Genomic DNA, 19475 nt, shown 5'->3' on the forward strand with positions numbered 1-19475 from the left:
ATGCTTTTGTTTCATATTGTCATGAAGGACAACTGACACTGTAAGGAATCTCAGAAGGTCTCTAGACCACATCCCAGCCCATAAAAAGTTCACTTGTGTGGTCATACCAAGCTCCTCACAGCTAGGTCCATTTTATAAATATCTAGAGGTAGGTGGGAGGTAAATAGATGAGGCCAGGTTATTCTTGGTGGTGCATAGGTGATAGGATAGTACAAGGAGAAATAGAAAATCGCATGTAAGATGTTCTGAGCATGTGGAAGAACTTCTTTACCATTAGAGTGATGGAGCACTGGAACAGACTGCCCAGAGATATTGTGGAGTCTCCTTCTATGGAGATACTCAAGACCTGCCTGGACACCTACCTGTGCAACCTATTATAGGGTACCTTCTTTAGCAGAGGGGTTGGACTCAATGATCTCTTGAAGTCCCTTCCAACCCCTGTGATTCTGTGATTCTGTGAACCCCCCCAAGAACGGAGATAGCACAGCCTTTCACTGTAACTTGCTCCACTGCCTCACAGACCTCAAAGAGAAACCTCTTCTTTCAGATTACACTTTTTTCTTTCTTGTCCTCTCTCTCTGAACTTCTGAGAAGGGCCTTCCTCCATCTCCTCAGAGCATTTTGTGGGTGCTGATATGTGCCCTGAAGACATCCTGTTTTCTAAATGAGTTAGATCAGGTTCCCTAGCCATTTTTCAGCATGCTCCAAAGCCTCAACCATGGAGCTCCTTCTCTGAACTGCCTCCAATTCGTCCATCTCTTTCTCAAGTTAGAAAAAAAAAATGAATGCAGCAATTAGATGTGGCCTGACAAGTATGACATAGAAGGGGAAAGCCACTCCTTTTATCTATCATCTATGCCATTGTTCATGCAGTCCATGAGGTTATTTGACATCTTTGATGCCAGGGCATGAGGGCTCATGTTCCAGTTTCTGCTCACCACCACCCCAAGGCCTTTCCCACAAGAACACTCTTTAGTCTGTCTCTCACCTAACAGTGTTGTAGGTATTGTTTTTTGCCCCTATAATGGGAAAAGATCATTTGCATTTGGACAGACTGTGGAATCACATCTGGAGGCCTGCTCTGAATTGTTTTGACTGGTATCCTTAATTTGGTGTCATCCTCAAAGGTGATGAGAGTGTGTTCTGTCACCTAGTCATAAGTGATAGAGATGTTCAACAGAAGATGTTCCGGTGCACATTCCTATGCTATTCCACCTGTAATAGGCAGTGTATGACCCATTAATCACCCTCTGAACACCATCTTCCAAATGTTTTTAATCCATGTTTTTAGAAAAACATTCACTACTTTCACTGCATCCATAGATCCCATTATTTTATTATAGAAGGTAACTAGATTGGTTGGGCACAATTTAGTCTTGGTCAGTCCATGCTGGTGGCTTGCAATCTTTTTTTTTTCACTCTTTTCATGTCTAGAAATGTGTTCCAGGAGGACTTAGCCCATGATTTTCTATGGAACTAAATCATTGCAGACTATCCTTCAGTTCCTGGACTTGACATTTAGGCCTTTTTTTAAATAAGGTTGTCACATTTATATTTCTCCAGCTGTCAGAGACATCCCACAATCCCCACCTTTTTTCCAAGATGATATAATGTTTCCTTGTAAGACCAGCTCTTTCAAGCCACTTTGATGTAGTCAATTTGATGCAGCCATGCATTTACACACAATGAGTTCTAATGCATAATCCTTAACACAAAGCTCACCCATTGCTGAGAGTTTTTCTGCTTCTTGGCCTCTTTAACAAAGTACAGAGGCCTGGGAGACAATGTTGGGGAAGAATAAAACAAAGAATGCTCTATATACCGTAACCATAACTGTGCTACCATCAGTAAATCACCTACCACAAGCAGCACACTAGTTCTCCTTCTCTGCATTGGTAGAAGCTTTTCTTGCTAACTTTGTCATCCCCTGCTTGTCTCAGTTGAACTCTGTCTTTCTTCTCCCCCATCTAGTGTTCTTCGGCACAACATTTCTGAATTCTTTCCATGTAGCCTTTCCCTGCTTCCACATTGTCTGCTACCTTTTTGTATTGGAGCTCTGGAATAACTTTCCAGATCAGCCAAATTGGTCTGTTTTCCTGAGTACCTGGATGAACTAATCTCACACTTAAGAGAATGGTGATGGCACAACACTCATCATCATACATGAGTGTATATGCATGGAAATTTCCAGGTAGATTCATGACAGACAGAGATGCCCATAATAGATGATGATTTGAATTGCATTCTTATCCCTAAAGTTCTATGGCCATTGCATTTAATTTGAGATTGTTGTCAACAAATAAATAATTAACATGAAGATTTTATTAGTTGCCTAAATGGAATTTATTACTACTCTCTCCTGGCATTTAGGCCATCACTTAGTGTGATTCCCAACTGAAAAATGATAAAAAAGTGTTCTGAAATTTTACAAGTAAATAGCTCCTTTATGTGTAACTATTCAGACTGGCCTCCAGAAGCTGATCTGCAGAACATTATGCAGTCTCCCACCAACTCTGTTTTATACCATAGAAGAAAATAGGCATCTCCGTATATCCCAAATCAAAAGGCTTTAATTAGAGTTACAGGTTTTCACATTGCTTTTAGACATCATATGAAAAGAAAAAAAAAAAAAAAAAAAAAAAAAAAAAAAAAAAAAAAAACCAAAAGTCTGAAGCTCTTGGGCAAATTCATCTCAGAGGATTGCTATTACTAGTGTTTGGAATATTCAAAATATTCCATAACAGAAACAACAAAATTGCTGCTCTAAATTGCTTTTGTTTAACTTAAGGGAACTGACAAACCAAAATTTCAGTCTCTTGGATGTTTTGATAGTAATTTATGCCCTTAGAACTCAGGATTCTTCTTCTATCATAAGGTGATCTATACACTAACTTTATATACTTTAAATATGGGACAAACTACTAATTCAAACTGGAAAAAGCTTAAGTTTGTTGTGCCTAGTGCAATCAGCTTTAGGCTCAGTCTAGTCAAGTCAGTGGTCCTTACTACAGAGATTTTGAGAATCTCATTATACGCTCTGTTTGTGTGTGTGTGTGTGTGTGTGTGTGCATTAATCAACAGTGGTTTTAAAAGTCCTATTCAACATGTATTCTCAAAAGAGGACTATTACATTGGCTCACTCTTGTAGCTTTTAAGATGTGCATGGAAATTAGAGATGCATGGACATCAAAATGTGAACAAACAATTCTTTCAGCTGAAGAATTCCTGAGTGATTTTAAATGAACCTGCTCTTCACTCAGAGAAAATTCAGGCAGCATTTCAAGTGAACAGTCTAAAGAATATTCATATGAATTAATATTGTAGGTCTGAGTACACAAATTTGCCAATTCCAATTAGAAAACAGTAGCAATTAAATATGTTTCTTGAGAGTTTAGCAACCATTTTTAAACAGCTCATATTACTCTCATTATTGCAATTTGCCTAAACCTCATTTACTTCATATTCATCAGACTGTAGGTCTTTTAAATAAAGCAGGCATCTTATTTACTTGGAATAATGTAAATTATGAATAAAAAAACAAACAAAACAAAACAACAAAAAAACCCTCATACCATCAGAACTAAATATATACAATTAATTTTCTGCACAACGAGTTGTATATAATTTATCTTTTAGACCTAGTTTTGAAAGACACATCTGGACAAATTTTAAATTCACCTGCACAAAAAGACAACTGTGTACTCATTTGTAATCAGAAAACTTTATTTATTCTCTCTTCTACCAGTAATATCAGCATCCAGTGGTAAGAGCTCTTATGTTATCATGCAATAAACCTCAGCAGTAGGAAAACTGGAGTGGAGTTGTGTTCATTTCACAAGCAAGAATTTTTGAGGAGCTTCTGGAGAACACTGGCAATGAAGAAAAGCTGTAGTACAAAATTGTTTGCTCCCAGTATTTAACAGTGTTAATAGATGTGTTACACATTTTACTTTGCTTTACTGATGAGAGAAAAGCAGTTTTGTTTATTCTTAAATCACAAATGCTGCATCTTATTGGTCCAACTGGCTGTTAGAAATAGTTACGTCCTTGTAAAATCTTTGATGAAAATCAGGACTTTATTGCTGATGATCAGTTCAGCGCTAGGATGCTGGGTATAATATCCTTGTTATTTATACAAGCTATTCCATACATACATATGTACATATTTGTATTTCCATATTTTTTTCAGTGTCCAACATTTTCTTAGAAAGATTTTGATATTGAAAACCAGATCAAACAGAATATGTAGCGAGATAAAATATAGTTTGAATGCAAAGAAGAACTGTTCAAAAAGTGACTAAGGCCGTAGATATTCTTGGCATTTTTATTTAAAAGATTTCAGTTCAGAGAGGTAATCTAAAAGTTCTGATCAGTAAAATCCAGCTCTGAACAGATGCTGTTATTTAGATGAGTTGTGCTATACATCCTGAATAATTAAATTGTATATGGGTTGTTTGAACTTCACCACTTGGTACAAACAGTTGACACACATCTCTTCAGGTCATGCAAACTTAATTTGGTATCTGCAATGTAATGAAGTGTAGGCTTTGTGCGTAGTTCACATACTAGGCTAACAACAGGGAATTTGTGGAGATGAGAACAATGAATTAATGAAAGCACTGCTGTGTTGTAGACTCACACTTTAAACCTAATTTAGAGAGAGAGAATTTTACCTTTTCAGCTCAGGTCTTATATGTACTGTGACTTTGGCCCTGAAGCTATAAGCATTTAGTTGATCTGAAATGGGTATCAGTGCTAGAAACCACTTAGGAAAATGTTCAAAAACAAGTAAGACTAAGTGCTACATATTCAGACGTTGGCTGGTGTGTTAAATTGATGAGACAAAAGTTACTGCAGAATCTCACGGGAAGCAAAAGAAGGAAACAGTTGCAGTTCGCATACTGTAGAGCTATTTTTCTCCCCAGATTACTACTGAAGAAATTAAAAGCAGGAATGTTTAATTTTCTATAATGAGTCTTAAAGTTTGTATTTATTACATTATTTTTAATAAAAGAATAAAGGAAATACTTTAATTATATTTCCCTTTTCTTTCTTGCTTACTTTCTTCTACAGAGACAGAGAATGTTGGTAGCGCTTGTCATATTCTTGTCAATTAATGAAGGCTAAAGGATCACATAGTTCTAAAAGCTAAATAGTGGCAGAAAAGCTGAAGCAACAATAAAAAGAAATGTAGGCTGAGGAAAAAGAATAGAGACAGTGATTCAGACATGTAGCTGGATATCATGCACTGAAGATACAAGCAAACTAGATTTTTTACCACAGGGAAAATCTGTGTGGGAAATTATTAACACAAACAAATAATAATAATAAAAAAAGCTACAACTTACCTGTGTGATTTTATTATTTTCTTTTTTTTCTTTTGAAAGAAAGCTCAGACATCAAGCTCAGAGAGTGGTGATTGATGGTGCAGAGTGCAGTGGAGACCTGTGACTAGTGGTGTTCCCCAGGGGTCGGTGCTGGGTCTGGTCTTGTTCAATATCTTCATCAGTGCCCTTGATGAGGAGACAGAGTCCGCCCTCAGTAAGTACATGCATGATACAAAGCTGGGAGGAGCGGCTGACACACCAGAAGGCTGTGCTGCCATTCAGAAAGACCTGGACAGGGTGGAACGCTGGGCAGCAAGAAATCAGATGTGGTTTTTTTTTTTTTTAAGTGTAGAGTCTTGCACCTGCAAGGAGTAACCACAAGTATCAGTGATCTGCTAGAGAGGAGCTTGGTGGAGAAGGACCTGGGGGTCCTCCTGGATGACAGGTTGGCCATGAGACGACAGTGTGTCCTGGTGGCCAAGAAGGCCAGTGGGATCCATAGGGTTTTAATGCACCCTACTCCCAGTAGGGTGCATTAAAAGGAGTATGACCAGCAGTTCAAGGGAGGTGATCCTCCCCTCCTACTCTGCCCTGGTCAGGCCTCACTTGGAGTAGTGCATCCAGTTCTGGGCTCCCTGGTACGATAAAGACAGGGTTCTCTTAGAGAGAGTCCAGCAGAGGGCCACGAAGATGATACAGGGCATGGAGCATCTCCCCTACGAGAAAAGGCTGGGTGACCTGGGTCTGTTCAGCCTTGAGAAAAGAAGACTCAGAGGTGATTATAAATCTCTGCCCAGGGAGGTTACAGATTCTCCTTCTCTGGAGATATTCCAGACCCACCTGGACACCTTCCTGTGCAGCCTGCTGAAAGGACCTGCTTTACAGAAGATCTGGACTCAGTGATCTCTGGAGTTCCTTCCAACCCCTACAGTTCTGTGATTCTGTGAAAAACTCAAATGGATGCTATAATAATAGAACAATCATAATATTTATTTCTTCTTTTTACACTGGAAAATGTCTTGAAAAAAAGGTTTTCTATCTGAGTTCCATTTCATGTCTTGACATTATAAACTGACTCATTCTGCAGCAATAGATGGAATACAAATGTGTATTAAATGAAAGAGAAAAAGGAGCAAGCCAGGATAAAATTTAGCAGGAAATTTGCAAGAAATTTTGAAAAAAGAATCTGAATGCTTTATCAGACACATCTTGCCCATCCCTCAAAAAAACTAGTAAATATTTTGCCAATTCTTTTATTTCTGTTTGCCATATTTAGAGTGAGTGAGAAGTTCAGCAAAATAAATATTTGGTATATCTTTTTAAAATTTCATAAAATTTCCTTTTATTGAAATGAAAATATTTTGAGCATATTGCTACAGTTAACTGTAAGCAAAACATGGCTGTGCTAGTTGAGGCAATAGTAATTGTATAAAAAAGAAATAATGGAGAAAATAAAGATTGAATTTAAATTCTCATGTTATGTGCAAGCATAGCTAAATCCTTGACGTTAAATCTTAACTTCTTAGTCTTGCACTTGGGTAGTGTCAGTAATTTTAACAGAACTTCAGTTACACAAAAACTTAAATCTAATCACTAACATTTTCAGTCTGTAACCATTCAGCTCTTTCGATTTTATTTTTTAAGAAAGTGTTATTTATTTTAGCAAAATCATAGGTTCATTATAGAGACTTAAAATTGATTGGACTGGAAGAGATTATAATGATCATCTAGCTCCAATCTCCCTACCATAGTCACCAGATCAGGCTACCCAGGGCCCCATCCAACCCTGAAAGCCTCCAGAGATTGGGCTAATAACAACTTCTCTGGGCAACCTGTTCCACACTTTGAGTAAAGGCATCCTTCCTAATATCTAACCTAAATCTCCCCTTTTTTAGCTTTAAACCCTTCTTTCTTGTCCTATCATTATCAGACCATATAAAAAGTCATTCTCCATCTTGTTTATAAGTTCCCTCTAAGCACTGACAGGCTACAGTGCTTCTTCCTGAAGCCCTCTCTTTTTCAGGCTGAACAAGCCCAACTCCATCAGTTTTTCTTCACAGGAGAGGTGCTCCAGCCCCCTGATCATCTTAGTGGCCCTCTTCTGGATCCATTCCAACAGCTGCATCTCTCTCTTGGCTGGGGGCTCCAGACAAATCAAGAAGACTATGCCATTCCTTCTTTCTACAAAGCTATTGACATTTTTTTAAACAGTCAAAACGAATGAGAACTGATAGTTAAAATTTTCCATGGAAACAGGCCTTGCCTAAAAACTGTTTATTTTAAGCTCATTTTTGAAAGCAGAAGAGGAAGAAAAAGAAGAGCAAGAAGAAGAGAGAGAGGAAGAAGAAAAAGAAGAGGAATAAAATGTGAACTAGAACAGGAGCAAAGACAAGGTTTGCTTCAGTGTTTCTCCTAAAGTATGACCAGCAAAGAAGGTCTCTGTCCTTCAAACCATGTAAAATCTGTAAGAGACAGCCAGCATTCAGGTAAAAATACTTCTTGGTTCTAGAGTAACCCTGTTGCAAGCCTGAAATATTTTTTATATTTCTATTGAATTATAACTCTATTCATCCCACACAACCTTTTTCACAAATTGACTCTTTCTTTCTCCTTGCTTCTCAAATATGAAAGAGAAAAAATCTTTAATGAAAACTAACAAATACAGCAACAACAACAACAAAAGCTATGAAGACAAATGTTTAAAAGTCAGTGGAGGTCTAAAGCATTTTTGTAATAATATCTGTAATTTGCTCTTCGCTTACATGATTAAATATTATTTGTAGGGTAGTTTATTCTTTCTTAAAACCTTAAAAGCTCTTGAGTTCCAGTGTTTCACCCTAAGGGGAGCTGGACTCAATGATTTCTAGAGGTCTCTTCCAACCCCTAAAATTCAGTGATTCTGTGATTCCGTGATTTAAAATTACAGTCCTTCAGTATTCATTTCAGCAGAATTCCCTGTATTCTCAGCAACCTGATCTAATAGGAGGTGTCCCAGCCTATAGGTGGGGAGTTGGAACTAGATGGTCTTAAAGGTCTGTTCCAACCCAAGCTATTCTATGACTCTGTTATTCCAACCCTGACAGCCCTATCAAATTACACTGTAAATAGTGTACATCCTTAAAAGGAAATCTCACTCATAAAAGGAAATCTCATTTCTCGTCCATTCTAAACAGTGCTTGGAATAGTATTTCTCTGTTCTTCTTTCTTCTCTGGAATATAATATGACAGTGTGCTGTAGATAATACAAGTCATGATTAACTATGTTCTGTATGATTCCCTCAGAACTGCTTCATATCATTACTGAAGGCAAATGAATGGTGCCATGTAGGAGAGAGAGAGCATTTTAATCCGTCATTCCAAATCAATGAAATAACTGTGAAGCCTTGTAATGACTACAGATACATATCTTATTGGTGCCATATTTAAAAAAAACATATATATGTTTAAGTCCTTGAAGTTAACTAACACTGACATTTCAAGGTCAAAGTTCTCTTAAGTAGGGACAGACCTAGTAAAATGAAAATTCATGAATGGAAGCAAAGTTTGCATTTCATATCTAAAAACAATTGTCCAACATAATGCAGAGAAAATTTCTTTGCAATAATAATAAAAAAAAAAGTAGAAAGAATTTTTGTTTCAGTTTTTTTGAGTATTTTAATTGACCCCACATCTCATTTTCTTAATGAATTCTCAAAAATAAAGTCTTCATTTTATCTCATAAAGGACGTGAATTTAATAAGATTTGATAAGCCTTACAAGTTCCCTAAAAACTACACATGAACATTATGAGTGCATAAATACTATATCTGGTTCCATCTCACAGCTAGATCTTGCAACAGCTGAGATAAGCACTGACTTTCAGATTACATCTTGGCATTCATTTCTCCATCAAGTATCATATGAAAATTACTTCTCTGGTGAGTGGAGTGAGCAGTTGAGGCAGAATGCTGAAAGTGTTCAATCTCCCTTAGAGATGCCTGTCTCTCTTCAGTTCCTATAGAGGGAGTCTGGATGCCACATTTTAAAAATCTGTAATTAGAGATGAATACCCATCCTGCACATGAAAATATGAAGTATGAGTAGTGATATATTCCAAATAGTTAAACAAGCAAATTCCAAACTCTTCATCCTCACAGAATGGAATGTGGTATAGAAGATGGAAATCTGGAGCTTTCCTGAGAAACACAGCAGCTTAGGAAAATAATAATAATAATAAAAAAGTACTATATTGATTGTCACAAGATAGTGCTTAATGATTTGTAAGCTGAGTGCAGATTTTACCCATGAATTACTTTGCCTTTGTCATTAGTACTGATAAATGTAAAATAATAAAATAACTATAGAAGAACATGATTTGGAGAGACCTTCCACAGCCTATTATGCTAGAATCTTCAGACAAGACTTTTTCTGTACAGTTGAGAAAAAAAAAATACCTTTAGCGTATAGCAATAACAAACAATTCAGTAATATCAACACAGTTTGTCAAGAAAAAAGTTATGTCAAATTAATTTCATTTCGTTTAACGAAAAAGCAACAAAGCTTTTAATCAGAGAAGAAACGTATTCTGAGTCATCATGTATTTTGAATTTTAGCTTTATTGTGTTTTAAGCTTTGGAAACAAATGAGGGAAACAGAGAAGAGTTGTTAGTCATTCACTGTGAAACTGGAAGGATGCACTGGGTGATGCTATTTTGGGGTTCTGTTTTGGATCTCATTTTGCTATTTTTATCCCTCATGCTTTCTGATGTACTAAATTTCCAGGTAAAGGCAAACTAGGAAGGTCTGTAACCACTCTGAAAGACAGGATTACAGTGCAAATATTAAGAGATGCAAATAGTAACAGATGCAAGAAGAAATTTGACAACAAAGATTAAGAAGAAATTCAGTTAAAATATACACGAAATTGCACACTTTTATTCTTCTCAAATACAGCTCAATGAAAAGGATAGAAGGTAACAACAGAACAGCTGAGCAGATGAGAAACTTTTGATGGCAATACAATTAGCATAAAGAGGAAAAGTTTAAATGGGGAATAGAAATCTTTTCAGATACATACAAAGTAAAAACATATTCTTGATGTCAACTACTATAGACAAAAATAATGGGATTCACTTACTATCTTACTATGAAGTAAATAAAAATGTCAGGTTAAGAACTATAATAATATTTAAAAATAAGATGAAGAAATAACTTTCCAAAACACAGCATAGTGATGTCTAGAGACTTTGTGGGATCTTGTGATGACTTACTGCACATTTTTAATGTTGATCTGGAAGAAAAAGATGTAAGTTTTGCCTCTAAATTTTTAAAAGGGAATAATAAGAAGGCTGTTCCTATTTTATTTTTTTTTACTTAATCCTGCCTCTAATTTTATTGCAAATGATTTAATAACTTTGATAGCAGTAAGCCCAGCCCTATTATTTATTTTATTTAAGACAAGTTAATAGGGGCAACATGCCATTGACAATCAAAGATGCCATGATAGTACCACCATAAAAATTAACATATTCAAACTCAAATCTGAAGTCAAAAAGCTGGGACAAAGCTGAATCTTACAAGCATAACTTCTGTGGGTTTAGAAGAAATCATACAAACACATCTGTCAACGGTTTATGGGATGGTTTGGACCAGTTCCGTGACTAGCAAGTTGAGGGGACCCATGGACCCATGACTCAGGAAAGGGGAAAAGGGAAAAAAGGAAAAAGGGGAAAAGGGTAGAGAGATTGGCCTAAAAACAAAGCAGTGGCAACAATCTGAGGAGAAACAAACTAATTTCCTAAATAAATTGTGCTAAATAACACAATATAATACAAGATAATTGGAACTGAAGATAATAAATAAAATGAGAGTGTGTCCAAAAACCAAAGGCCTTACTCTGAATAAGCAGAAGTGATACGGCACCTGCAATAGAGATGACCCAGATTAAAAGGGGTGCCTCGTGATCTACAAATGGTTTTTATCATTCCCTCTCAGCAGAAAATAGTAACAGAACAGCAAACAGTCCTCTGGGAAATGTAGTTCTTCTCTTCTGGGACAGGTACCCAGAACAGGAGCATTGACTCTTTAACTCTCAGTGCACTACATGATGTTATGGTGTGAAATACCAATAACAGAAATCATAAAAACATGACAATATCTAAGATCAGATTTTATTTTGAACTACAAGGAAATTTCTACTCTTTTAGGAAATAAAGTCTTTATAGTATTTTTTTTTCTCATATGCTCTGTATACAAGGACAAAAACTCTAAAACTATATGGAAATATTGCTTGTTTCAGAAAGAGCTACATAATTATTGCTTCTCAATGGCTTAAGCTGTATCTTAAGATCCTGTTACTTTTTTTTTTTTGTAATTAAAAAATGACACTGCAGATTCATTTCTAACACTTAACTATATCAAATGTCAAAATCTCTTCTTGAGTTATAGCCTTGTGTTTTAATAAATATAATTTATTATATTTTATATATGTTTTTGAAAATTAATGAACAATGGAAAGCATGTAGAATGGTCTGTTGTTCAAGTATACTTCTCTGATTTCACAGAATCATCAATGTGCTGTTTTTCAGGTGACTAATGTGATTGACTAAAGTGAAAAAATGTTAGACATATATTTCATGTCACTAAGCTGACTGAAGTGGCAAAGGTGGTTAGTATTTCTTCCTTGTTGTGTCACAATAAGCATCAAGAAAGCACATTCCAAGGCACAGTCAGTATCTCACCAAGCATAAAAATAAACTCTTAAGATACAGGCAGTTACAAAGTTCATATTGTTCTGACATTCTTTTTTCATTTTTGCAAAATCTACAACTTTAGATAAATGGTACAGATTCATTGACACAGAACAATGCTCAGAAAATGTCAGAATGCTTAATCTTGTTTTCCCAAATGAAATAAACGATTGAGTCTTCTGAATTTTTCTTTCTTTCCCTATACTTGTCTTCAATTAATTACAACAAACAATAACTATATTTGTTACTATATTACGTTACTGAGCATTTGGAATGTTGGCATATGTAATTTGAAGGCTTTCTTTATATAAGGCAGAATAAACTACTTTTATTCTGTTGCTTTTCTGCCTTACATCAAAATGCTCATGACTTTGAGATCAAAGACTATCCCTGTGGGATGTATTTGTGCAGTTGCTGAGTTAGACTTTGTATTCCCCTTATCTGCATCACTAAAAATAAAAAAGTCTCTAAGAAGTAAAACAAGAAAAAAAAAAAAAGAAAAAATAGAAGAAATATATAAAAATGTAAAATCTGCCTACTTACTTGTGAGTTATCAGTAAAAAAGCTCCATGAGAAAAAGCAATAGAAATATTGAGTTTTTGTTTTATTTAGCTTCTTCTGATAATTTGGAAATCAGGACAAATCAATACATCACTCTTTTCCTGAATATCCTGACAACTTCAACATCTTCAAAAAACTGAGGAGATAGAGCAATGCCTTGTTTTAGATATGACAAGCTAAGAAGCGTGCTCATTCTTTTTAGCAAACTAAATATGAAGTGGTGTCAGGAAATGTCAGAAAAACTTGATAATGATCATCATTCCATACTACTTGTCTGTTGTTTTTTGTTGTTGTTGTTTTTTTAACTGTAAGCATCATTTAAAAAAAAAATCATGGTTTAATTTTATGTACTTCTATTTTTGTATTTCAAATCAGTAAGATTATATATGAATTTTAAAATAGTATATTTTATATATGTGTGTGTATATATGTATATACATATATATGATAAATATCTAATCCTACTATAGGTGTTACAATTGTTTAGATATATAAAATTCTGAATATTTTGAATGGTAAATCATTTTTAGAGGTACGTATGTGGGGTATATATCTCCAGGGATTGACACCTCGAGTTATTGATTTCAGGCTCTAAAATTCCCCATATCTCAATAAGTAAATTAAAATATCAGCATTGCTATAGTTGAGGATGAAATCACCTTTCTGTATCAAGGTCAAGTCCTCTATCTAACCAGATATTAACGTATTCATTCAGATTGTCTTGAAAACCATTGTCCCTCAGGGACTCCAGGATGGATCTAGTGACCCTTAATTATGGTCACAGAGAAAGAAAGTCATTAATGAGATAATGCCCTTCGGCTTACATACATAGAGCAAAAACAGAAGGGGCCAGGAAGGAAAGAAAAATAGAATAAAACAAACAAACAAGCAAAATCTGCCTCCAAGCCCTTTCAAACATAAAGAATTTGAATTCAACTCTTACAAACTGGGAGCATAAATATCAGTCTGATAAGACAGTTTTCCCTTTCCATTCGTGTTTTGTTTTTGGTTTTGTTTTCCTGAAGATCAAAAAATGGCATGTTTTAAAGGAGTAGGGGAAAGGCACATTTTGGAGAACTCAGAGAAAAGATGGGAAAAGAAGTTCACTGAGGCCACTTTAATCTCTGCTGCATTTTAACAGATAGCCTGTGAGTTTTCAGTAGCCTGTGAACCTAATGATGAATAAAAGAATTTGTGGTATTGAATATTACCTTCATTGTAAGGGAGAAGAGAATGAAAAACAATAAAAAAATAATAGATATGGTACTATCAGTGTAAAATAGACTGTTTCAGACTTATCGTGATTGTTTTTGTTTAAAACTGCTCACAAGTTTTGCCTTGGCAGACAGAAGACTCCACAGTAAGCCCACAAATGTCCATTTGCCATATTTACAAAGGATCTTGCATTGACAGATCATTTGTCAAAAAGTACAGAATTCAGTTTAGATTGATACATGCATACTAACTCTGTTGTTATCCCAAGTGATAGGAGTTTTGTTAAATCTAGTATGCTGAAGAGTCAATTATGACTTTGTTAGAAAAGGCATAGAATTTATATTTTTAGAATGTATATGTATAAATATATTTCTGTACATATGTATTTGTGTATGTGTGTATATATATGTGTGTAAAAAAAACAAAAAAAACCAAAAAAACGTGGTCTTATTTAGAAACATAATGTAAACAATGAACTGGGCTGACTGTGCAGCAAGCTCAACATGGCAGGAAGCTGCAGAAATTCATTATTAGTAACAGGAAGCAAAGGTGGGAACTATGTGTCTTTCTTGAATGTTTGCACGCACTGAATCTGGTAAAGAATTCTGTTGAAAGACTAATGATACTCTGAGATATTAACACTTTTAGAAATCTAGATTGTCAGGAGTGAATCTGAATGCATATTTGGGATTGAAGCAATGCATACTTGTGAATGATAATTTTGCCTCCCTCATCCTAATAAAGTTGTTTAAAAATATAATACGAACAATTCTTATCTAACCAGGAGAAGGATTTACCTCTGCACTTAAAATAATCATTCTATCACCCTATAAATATTTGAATAAATCAATTCTGAAAGGAATAAGAAACATAGATGTAAGGCAATTGAACCTTCTTCTAGGATTGATATTTTTGTGCTCATGTTCTGAGGCTTTAATATTGATGCACAATGCACCAAAACCCGCTTACATAAAATTGTAAGTGCTATTTCAAGAGAAACTAGAGAAGAATAGCAAGTATTTTAAACTTTACAGGTTTTGCTCATGAGTCTTGAATATCAACAAATAAGATTCTGTAAAACAATCCAGTGTCTTCTAATTTTCAGCACAAATTCATACAGTAATGCTTCGGTAGTTTATCTGGTCTTTCTAATTAAACAAACAATCAAAAACACTCCTAAGATTAAAATGCCTACAGAGCTCAAGACAAATTTAATTTAAAACAACTTTATGAGAGGAACATAAGAGTAGTTCAGTGTCTCAGCTTAAATAAAATTGTATACAGTGCAGAATGTTATCAAGTGTAGGTGAAAAGGGAATATTTACAAGAAATAAATGTGTGCCTTGCTGTGTTTCTCTTAAGAAACTAGAGGAACAAGAGTGGATCAAGAATGTGAGGAGGACTACAAAATCCCCTTCCAATTTCAGAAATCTTTACAGTGACATCCAGAAAATTTCCCAACAAACAGATCTTTATCCTGTTTTTGATCAAACGCTAGGAAAATCTCATGTCAGATGAACATTAAACTGAAGCACAGATATACTGTTCAGGGCTAAATTAAGGAATGAGAAGAGCTGGACTAGCATACATGTCAGATGTGTGTATATGTGGATTCAGGTGACCCTGTTTTGTTGCAGAAAGTTAATCAACATGTAATACCAATACGACAAATACCAAAAGATTTTCCCTATGATTTTTAACTTTTAATAGAGCTGCTACTGGAAGAATCTACAAGAAACAACCTACACTCTACTGGATAGTAACATATTTTTTAACATAATAGTGTATGGTAAGAATAGATAAGAATTAAAATTATGGTAATAAATATTTTGGGCTTTGTTGTTTGTTTTTTTTTTTTTAATTAGAATGTCATCGAGACTCAGAACTTTACACCATATATGTTCAAATTCCAACTGAATTTTTCTCTGAAGTATTTTCCAGTTCAAACCAAAATTTCAAACAGAGATGAGTAGGTCACAAGAGCTAGCCTAAATCTTCAGTAATTCTAATGTGAAGAATACATGTCTAGAATATGGGACACCAGAGTTCATCTCCCTCCTCTTTCTCATTTCAGATGGTAACTTTGAAACTGCAACTTTCATATTCAGGGTGAGTGCTATTACCAGAAAACTATAGTTAACTTCTTTCTCTAATACAATGAATATTTATTTATATATGGACAAAGTAGAAGAGCCTCAGAAATACTGATTGAAATATTTGTTGTTATTCATATTTATTTTATGGATTACAGAGGTAAAAAAATTAAAATGAATGCTGGCATTCATGCATTCTGTCAAAAGGGAATCATAAAAAGCATGCTAAAAGTAAGTAGGCAAATAAGAATGGCAATTACTGATAAAACTACATATTTTAAGGACTGTATATACCTCTAAGAATGGCTTGTTTCACTACCAGTTGAGTAAATACATTTCATGATTTCCAGTAAATGGATTCTTCTTCTATCTCGCCTTCCCCATCCTTTCTATTAATTTAAACACTGCTTATGCAGCTGCTGTCAGTTCACAGCAGCTGCACGATCAGCTGTTAAGGGAGCCAGATCAACTGGATGCATATTTTTCAGCTTGTAAACTACATCCAGATACTTTTTTTTACATCATGCATTGACCAAAAAAAAAAAAAAAAAAAAAAAAGCAACTGCAATTTTCAAAAATTCACCATCATGTTTTAGCCAGGATATCACTCCCTAATGTTTTTAAAGTTGCCCTTGTATATCTCCATTTCTATTTTGGATATCTGAAGCTAAAGGACTTTTGTTAGTGTTCAAATTGAGTCAAACCATCTTCAAAAGATACAATATCCATTTTTAAGAGGAAAAACTGATCCATGTGTACCATATATAACAGACTTATAATGAACTGCTAAAATGAATTAATATCATAAGGGAAAGTCTCAAAGTCTGTCACTGTTAAAAATTATGAGCTTTAAAAAATATATATGCATAGAACTAGAGATTTAGTTTTGTTAGTATAAAATATTCCCATTTTAATAGATACATTAAGGTAATGAGGAAGGAAATTCTGATTCATTGGAGAACTTTTTAAATTAGACTTCTAAAATATATTTCTATCATATTGTAGCAACATGGAAAGAAAGAAATATCCTTATTATTTGTCCATAGAAAAAATATAATTTGCATAATTTTAGATTTTGAGCATTAATACTTCACTTTAAAAGTTCTACTTCATGTCTCAACTAAAGGCCTACCCCTTTTGTGTGTTAGTTTACCATATTTTCAATATTTACAGTGCAATCACGTTCTTCTTGTCCCCAGCTGTAAAAAATCATTGGCGTTACCACATTGTCACATTATTAATCACTAGGCAATACTACGCCTAGTCTTTCACCTTTCACCTTAACAAGGCTTATATTTTAAGTTGTTTGCATTTATATTGTCAGATATAATAAAAAATACCCATTAATACTGCTCTGATTTAATGAACAAGTGTAGAAAGTACACAAGCTAAAAAAGAGGGTACAGCACTAGAAACTGTTCAGTGTTAATTGTCAGTTTTCAAGTGAGAAATACTTTAGACATCTTTGTACTCTTTGCATCAAGGTAAATGAGTTTTAAGTAGGTCAAATGGCTTCTCAGTATGAGTCTGTCTCTGTGTAATGTGGCTCATATAGCTGTAGGGAGGCACGTTTCATGGTACATTCCAGAGCCCTTTTAAATATAATCTCGTATTTTTGTGTGAAAATAATGAATAAAGAATTATTTAAATAATAGTGATCCCATATACATACATTGTTTGCTTTCCATTATATAAATTTACCCATATTTAAGAATAATCACTATGGTTATTATAATGCAGTATTTTTAATCGATTGAACTAGTTATTCATTTTTATAAACGCATAAATGAAATAGCATTGTTTAAAAATTTATGGAAAATATTATAACTAGAATTTTTATTGATATGTAGTAATTAGAATGCATATATATATAAAAATACTATATGTGTGTTTGGGGGGGGGGGGAACACGAACAGAGATACCAACCATATGGGGAAGTTGGCTATTGTGTTTCTACGTGCTTGAAGAGCAACAAATTTTCTATGATAATTGGTGCATTTCAAGGCCAGGAATGAACATTGTTAATAAGCTGTTAAAAGACGTAGATATTTCAAAAGAATAAGTTTACTGAATTAAGTAGATATTTGTTATAAACAGGTAATAATACAATAGGTAACATGGGAATTTTTATTTCAAAGTAACTTTTTTCAGGAATAATAAATATTTAAATGTATAGTATTACTTTTAGTTAATGGATTTGGGAATGAAGTGAAACTAGGTGCTCTCCTAGACATGTTTCTTGCAAAGAGAAAGAGACTTGGGGATGAAGTGGTGACTGATGGCCATCTTAACCATAGTGACCAATGTGACCAAGAATTAATTGATAATAACATTTTTGGTAATAGGAGGAAAAAACATGCAATCCTGTCACTAATTAAGGATATGGGAAAAGCAAACTTAAAGCTGTTCCAGGAAGTAGCTAGCAAGATCCCCTGGGAATCTGTTTTTGAAGATGTTTTGGGTCCATCTGTTCTGATCTTTTTAAGTAATAATCTTAAGAGCACAAGAGGAGGCAATTCCTACATGTCTGAAGTCACAGTCAGGGAAGAAGGTCAGCTTGGCTGAGCAGGGATTTTCTTCTAGAGCTTAGCTAGAACAAAAAGTATGTGAACACTGGAAGTGATGTTGGACAGCATGGGAGAACCACAGACATGTTGTTCACCATTGCAGGGAGAAAACACGTGCAGCCAAAGCACAGAGTTAATGCTGTCCATTGCTTTGGAAGACAACAAAAATAAAGGCTTTTTAAAATACATTATCAGCAAATGGAGGACCAGAGATAATACTGTTCCATGTGATTAGGATGATTTCCTCACAAATAAAGATCAATTTTCAAGAAGAGCAAGAAAAAACATCCTGGCAAATACAGGCTTGTATGGTTTTATGATTTTTGGTTATCTGTATTCCACATCATAACATCGTGTAGTGCACTGGGAGTTAAGTGTTAATGATCCAGTTCCAGGTACCCATCCCAGAAGAGAAGAAGAACTACATTCCCCTGAAGACTGTTCTCTGTGCTGTTATCATTTCTGCTCAGGGGGAACAGAAATAAGGCCTTGGTAGGTCATCTGACATCCCTCATTCTGATTGTCAGGCTCTCCTCACTGCTGCTCATCCCAACCGCACGTGTCACCTCAGCACTAGTATAAGGCCTACAGCTTTCAGATATTCTCTCTCTCATCATATTTGATTGGCTTAAATTCTAATTTTATTATATTATAGTGTGTTATCTTGCATTCCGATACCACATTTAGTAAATTAGTTTGTTTCTCCTCAGACTGTTGCCAATGTTTTTAATTATTTGGGGCTCCCTGTTTCCCTTTTTCCAGAGGCGTGGATTTGCAAAATCCCTCTGCACCGCTAGACCTGGAACCGAGCCAAACCAGCCCGTAAACCGTTGACATTCTAGAGATAAACTTTCCTAACGAAGCTCTGCAAAAGCAGAGAGAGACTCATTCTAAAAGAAAAGCAACTTCTGCCTGCATACTCCACCACCCATAAACCATTGACACTGGCCTTTAAGTCTCACTGTTGTACCTGGGAAAATTATG

At 35.0% G+C, this 19475-nt stretch overlaps 1 long non-coding RNA gene across 1 annotated transcript in view; it reads right to left on the reverse strand.

Annotated features, from left to right (window-relative positions):
- The window catches only part of LOC112531504, a 65256-nt gene that overhangs the window by 35439 nt on the left and 10342 nt on the right, over positions 1-19475 (reverse strand). The window contains exon 2 of the long non-coding RNA XR_003073289.2: positions 5349-5513. This is a non-coding gene — a long non-coding RNA (uncharacterized LOC112531504). The remainder of the gene's footprint in view (positions 1-5348; positions 5514-19475) is intronic.

This window comes from Gallus gallus, chromosome 1 (assembly GCF_016699485.2).
Source record: "Gallus gallus isolate bGalGal1 chromosome 1, bGalGal1.mat.broiler.GRCg7b, whole genome shotgun sequence".
Lineage (NCBI taxonomy): Eukaryota > Metazoa > Chordata > Aves > Galliformes > Phasianidae > Gallus > Gallus gallus.